The 6,392-nt window shown below is 52.8% G+C and overlaps 2 long non-coding RNA genes across 2 annotated transcripts in view; one reads left to right on the top strand and one right to left on the bottom strand.

The window, feature by feature from the left end:
• The window catches only part of LOC111729348, a 4,254-nt gene extending 1,714 nt beyond the window's left edge, over nucleotides 1-2,540 (top strand). The window contains exon 2 of the long non-coding RNA XR_002776202.1: nucleotides 769-2,540. This is a non-coding gene — a long non-coding RNA (uncharacterized LOC111729348). The remainder of the gene's footprint in view (nucleotides 1-768) is intronic.
• Nucleotides 2,541-3,765: 1,225 nt separating this feature from the next.
• LOC111729349 lies at nucleotides 3,766-6,386 on the bottom strand. The gene is made up of 3 exons (XR_002776203.1): nucleotides 5,104-6,386; nucleotides 4,765-4,892; nucleotides 3,766-4,201 (listed from the first exon to the last, which is right to left on the bottom strand). It is a non-coding gene; the product is annotated as an uncharacterized LOC111729349 (long non-coding RNA).
• Between the last annotated feature and the right edge of the window lie 6 nt (nucleotides 6,387-6,392).

Here is a 6,392-nt window from a genome sequence, read left to right on the forward strand (position 1 = left end):
CACAGTGTGCCCACGACAATCCAGGCTTTCCAGCCTCCAAATGTACCTCAGAGAGGAAGCCGCACATTTGATTTTTTTTTTCTTGGCTCCATATTAAAGAACAAAGCATGGGAACTGGACAGGCCCCTCTATAAACAGAAAACACATGTTTTCTGAGAGAATGGGCTCTTCCTTTCCTGGTTTCTTCCCCTGTGGGCAAAGGCCTCCTTAGGCCTCCTGGCTGGCAGAGCAGGGAGGCCTCAGACCCAGGGCAGAGAGGAGGTGATTCTTTTCCCCGACTCAGGGAACACCACCACCTTCAACGGAGGAGGGATGGACTGTCAATGGGTCCCCACAGCAGTGGGGTGAGCCTGGGGTGCGGTCTCAGGAAGGAAGCCTCTCAGGGACCTGGCAGGATTTGGGCAGGTGGGGAGGGAAAGTCTGGACCACTGGTATCCTCCAGGCACCAGAGTGACCTTGGGTTCTACCGGAGCTGGCTCCAGAGGGCTGTGTGTTCCTTGGGGCCTGCGAGTCACACACCGGGCAGAGGCTTCTCTAACTCAGAAGAGAGGCTGGGGCCTGATGTCTGCAAAGAGCAGCCACGCTGAGATTGAGTGCCCAATGCTGTGTGACCTCAGGCAAGTTTCTTAACCTCTCTGAGCCTTAGGTTTCTCCTCTATAACATGGAGATAACAGCTTTTGGTTGTTAAGGGTTACATAAGATGGATATAACCCCGTCAGACACATAGGAACCGATGAATAAGTGAACGAAATCGATCTTTGTCTCAGTTTTAGTGCTGAGCTATTTCTACAGCGTGAGAGACCTGTACGGACACCTAGGCCTCCCGTCCCCCAAGGAGCACCTGCATGCCACCGGGCACTGGCCGAGCGCCAGGGCGCAGCCACCCCCAGACCGGCTGCAGCACCTCTTTGGGAGCAGCCGTCTGGGGAACGGATCATTCTTTTGTATTCCCCCAGCAGCCTGATCTTTGTCCTCAAGAGGAGATTTGATTTGGAGAAATAACAAGAGTCCCTTGGGCCAAGTCTGAGTACATGCGTGGAAGCCAAGCCAGGGCCCCCTGTGGCTCCTGGCTCGGCGCTGAAGGGGTTTGGAAGGAGAACGTGGACCGGATCGTCTGGACTGGCCCGCACTAGCGTCGGCTGCGTGTGAGTGCCAGTGTGCATGCGTGTGAAAGCATAGATAGGCACACGCGTCCGAGCTCGGTGGATGAACCGAACCAGAGCCAGGCTAATTAGCACGAGGCTACCTTTCATCTCTCACGATTTCCATGAATCTTTGTCGGAAAATTCCAGGCGTTTCTGCTGCAGGCAGAGGAGTGTGGCAGGGAAGCTGTCCGGGAAGCAAATGGACTTAGGGGTTGGGCTTCCTCCGAACGCTGCCCCTCGCCGCTGTGCGGCCGCTGGCTGGTCACTTTGGCCCTTGGTTTTGCCATCTGAACAATGCGGATAGTGATGCGAATCCTTAATACGAGAAGCAAATGGAGGAAAATGGACCTGAACATACCTGGATGTCCGGGCCCCACGCGCACAGACACCCTTTGGCCTGACACTTCCGCTTCTGGGAATTCAACCTCAGGAAGGCAGCGTAGCCATAGTGTCAGTATCGAGATGTCCTGAGTCAGTGTCAGTATCGAGATGTCCTGAGCGGCATTATTTATAACAGCAAAACCTCTAAAGAGACATGTCTGACAACAGCGACAGGCGTTTTAACCCACCCGTAGGATGGACTACTCCACGGCTCTCGGGTGCGTGACAGAGAAATAACACAGACCATGCGCACTGGGTGCATACACCTCACCCTGGGACACTGCTGGTTAAGAATATTTTAAAATCAGCCTTCACAAGCCTCTACTCACAAGAGCAAAACATCAGAAACAACCCAGTCGTCCACCAACAAACAGGTCAATTGTGATAGGCATAACGATGGGATATTATAAATCAATGCGAAAGAACAAGCCATTGACATTCAGCCGTAGAATATCAATTCTGCTGAGCCAGGGTCCATACTCTATGATCTCATGTATATTAAGTGAAATCAAGGTAAAACTATAATGACAGGATTCACATCAGTGGTTGCCTGAGGCCTGGGAGGCGGGGACTCGGGGACATTTTGTGATGAATATTTTCTTTCTTGATTGTAGTGGTGGTTACACGGGTGTATGTGTTTGTCAAAACTCATCGAACAGTATAAGCGAAAGGGATCTTACTGCATGGAAATTAGACCTCAACGAAGTTGATTTTTAAAATAATGGAAATTTAAAATTTGTTTTTCAGATCCTGTATAGAATAATATTTAATGACATAAAATGCTCACAGAATATTAAAGAGATTCTGAAATACCCTACAGTATGATTGTGCACGTGCATGCGCGTGTGCACGCACACACGCACAGTACATATACATATAATTTGGAAAATATACCAGAGGAATTTCAACAAAATGTACCCAGTAGTTATCTCATGGGTAATTTCTGTTTTCTGTGCTTTTCTGTATTTCCAAATTTTCTATAACAAACACTTGTCTAAAATAAATTAAATAAAAACGAACATATCTCTTCCTTGCTTCCACCTGCAGCAGGCCAGGGACTCGGGGCTGGGCTCCGGGACGGGACAGCGAGGGACAGCGAGGGTGCCCCGGTCCAACGAAAGGGAACTGAGTGCTTGCGGGGAGCTGCGAGGATGGCGGTGCGGGGTGCAGGGCTGCCTCCCCTGGTCCCATGGTCTGGCTTCTGTCCCTGGTTAGTTTCCAGGGCCGCCGTGCCCACTGGGCACTGCTGATGCAGAAGCCCTGCCCCCAGGCTGGCATCGGAGGCCTGGAAGCCAGACCCTCCCGTTTGGAGTGCCTGGGCCCTGGGGCTCTGGGCCCCTCTCCCAAATGTGCCAGTCTCCTGTGCTACCCTGGGCAAGGGGTGGGGTGGGGGTTCTGATCTGTGCCCCTGTGCCCCTGTCCCTGCCTGGGGAGCCTTCCTCCGTGAGACTTGCAGGGACTGGCAGGGGTGGGCAGACCCTGTGCACTGAGCTGTAGAGCACGTCCTGCCCATCCTGTGGCCCTGTGAGGTTGGGGCTACTGTGTACCGCCCCCATGTTCTCCAGATTCAGGGAAGCAGAGAGAAGGGACTGGCCCGGAGTCACCCAGCCAGTAGCCAGTGAAGTCGAGACTCAACCCCACGCCTGGATTCTCCTGGCATTCAAGCTTCAGTTTCCAGGAGTCTCTGGGCCCCAAACAGCTCATTGATGCAGTGTGGGTGTGGGGTCAGGGACCCCCAACGGGCCTCCACCCCCAGCAGGCCCCTCCCCTTCAGCCAGCTAGCCTCACAAAGGTGCCAAAGAGGAGACCTTGGGTATGGTTTCTCCCACTGCCTCACTGAGCAGATTCTACAACAGACTGTGGATATTAAAAATAAGAGCCCGAAACTGTTAAAATACATATTTTTTTAACCAAATCACAAATGGGAAAGATGAGGCAGCAGCAGGTTAAGGACACTGTGATGTGCAGTTTTTATCAATCAGCACTTTCGTGACTGTACGTGTCATAAACGTATGGCCCTTGTGAACAGGCGGTGATGGAAGCTGTGGTTTTCTGCCTGCACGTGACAATACAGTCCAGGTATGGTCCCCTGGATGAGTCCACAGGCTGGGGGTCGCTAGTCCTGCTCAGATTCTCTCGCGGGGCCTCACCAGCATTCCCATTTAAAAATAAATTGATGAGATAAAAGAAAAAAAAGGTTTAAAAATGTAATGTACTTGTATGTCTATTTATAGAACTGTAAAGAAACAAACAAATCACTGGCCAAAGGCTTTGGAATAAAGGGATTAAGAGGGAAACGCTTCCTCCCTCCCTTCGAATTCTCCAAGTTTTCTACAACAGTGCATATCACCTTCGTAATGAGAAGAGATAAAAGGTACTTATATTAAAAGTAGTCAATCTGTACCTGAGCCTTCACGTCAAATGATAACTGTGACAGCCGAGGACATTTTTTATTGAGCACCTGGTACGTGTCAGATCTCCTCTTAAACTCTCCCACCGTCCGGCCCCTCGAAGGACCCCGCAGGTGGAAGCTGAGCCCCCTGCACCCAGGGTGCTCACCTGAAGACGGCGCTTAGCACACACGTGGCAGAGCTGGGGACGGAACACAGATGCTCCCGACTCACGGGCTCTATTCCCAGAACAACTTCCTGCCTCTTCAGAGTGCACGTTTCTCCTAAATACAATTGATTTCCAATTCAAATATTTTTATCTTGTCTATAGACTCTGGAATTATTTCTATAAACAGAATTTAGTTTCATATATATATATATATATATATATATATATATATATATAAAATCATGTTTTTGTTTTTGTTTTTAACTTTAATACCCTGTTAACCACCAGCCAACGTAGAGATCAGCCATATAATTTCGGAGGCCCGGCTCCTTGTTCAAAAGATTTAGGAATTTTAAGACAGGGACAGAAGAGTGTTGAGCTTGAGGGGTGACTGCGCAGGCCCACGAAGCCGGCCTGGACAGGGTCTTGATGGTTTTTGATAGAGCGAGGGTGACGTGCCCCTTTGAGACAAACTGAGCACCAGTGACCGGGAGCAGGAAGCAAATGGGTCCATGTGCAGTTCCCCATGCATTTTCCAATCCCCAAAATAAAGCGGTTACAGCTCAGGAATGAAATCCCCTGGTGAGAACCCCACGGGAGGGAGCAGATAAGCTTCCCTCTCTGGAAAAGGCCAGGCCCCTGTGTGAGGAGCTTTTGTGTAGAAAGAGGGACACCTACCACATGTTCCCGTGAAATGTCACCCCTGGCACCCAGCCTTCACTGAACTTCATCGCTTTGCTGGATGGAGCATGCTCGGCCGACCAGCCCAGGCTGGGAGAAATGAGAAAAGGTGCCCATGCTTGCTCCTGTGAAAACAGGATAAGAAACTTCATTCCACCCACTCTGGGAAAGCATGTTGAGCATCCCTGGCAGGTGGATTTTCCCCACAGGAGGCCCACGGTGGGCACCAGGGACGGGCAGCCTATATATGGAAGCGGACCAGTATCTGCAGTATGGACAAATGGCTCCAGATGATGGCCCCGCCAGCCCTAGGCACGACCTGCCCACCCTCGCCACCTCTACATCCTCAGCTCCGTGACAAGTTCTGGAAATCTCCAGGTGGACGGGTGGCACCATCGGGCACCCCTGTGGCTGCTGCCTCTTCCATGAACGGGTGTGGATGTCTAGGACCAGCTTCAGACGGGATCCCCTGCGAGAAGTTATTTGAAGGGAAAATGCGTATCCACTTCAGGGAGAGGCTCTCCAGGGGTTCGAGGCACTGCCCACTTTTCTGGGACAAGAAGCACGTATTCCCCCTTGCCCTCGTCCCACGGCCCCCTTGCTCATTTTTCTTGAACAAACAAACAAACCACCCTATTCTCCTAGCCTGAAACAGCCTCTGGAGTCGGGCCTGGGACCAAGTGCTCTCTTCATAAATGCGTATTGCAGGGAAGGACGCAAACTGAATGCACAGGACAGGGCAGGAGCCTCCCAAGGCCAGGGGGAGGCCGGACCCTCTGTGCCCCTCGGCTCCAGTGCCAGTGCTCGCAGGACCTGGATGCGACCACAGCGCAGATTCATTTAGCTGCCTCCCCCAGAAGTATCCCCAGAACCCTACCCTGGGAGGGTTCTAAGCCTTGCAGAGCCAAGAGGGCAGAAAATGGCGGGCAGCGGCCAGGGAGATCCCAGGAGGGGGTGGCCAGAGCTTCCCCCTCAGGGCCAGGCTGGTGAACCCTCCCCCATCATATATGGAACATCCATCCACCTAAAGAGCAAAAACAGGGTCCCACATTCACGGGGAGTGCAGGCTGCGAGCGGCTGGGCTCAGGACCTGGTATGGAGCCCAGGTCCTCCCCTGGCCACCAGGAGTCCCAGCTGGCCCTCCCTCTGAGAGGGGAAGACGGGGTAGCTGCCCCGGTGCCTGACCCAAGCCCATGAGCTGAGGCTATGGGTCTAGAGGGAGCCTGGGGCCTGCTGCTGCCGCCCTGGGGACGTGGCCTGAGTGTCAACCACTTTTCAGGGAGCGTCTTGTGCCCCTCCTTCCCCCCATCCCCCCGAAAATTGCTAAGAGCTTTGGCGTGGGTTATTAGACAGACAGATCCCGGATGAGGGTGCCTCAGCCCCGGGAGCCGAGCACCGGGAAGAGGGTGGTTGTTTACTCCTTAAAATAAAAACAAGCCCAAACGCTCCTGGGTGGAATTTCAAGTTCTCGGGATGTCTGAGTGGCCGGCCCTGTCTCCGCCGTATTTCTTTCCCCGCTCCCCTCTCCCGGTCGCTCTCCCTCTTTGTTGCCAAGCTCAGACGTCGCTGCTGAAACCCAGCCCAGCGCCCGCGAAGCCCGGAAACTTCCAGCTCCGCGATTGTGC

The sequence above is a fragment of the Pteropus vampyrus genome, unplaced genomic scaffold, assembly GCF_000151845.1.
Source record: "Pteropus vampyrus isolate Shadow unplaced genomic scaffold, Pvam_2.0 Scaffold257, whole genome shotgun sequence".
Taxonomy (NCBI): Eukaryota; Metazoa; Chordata; class Mammalia; order Chiroptera; family Pteropodidae; genus Pteropus; species Pteropus vampyrus.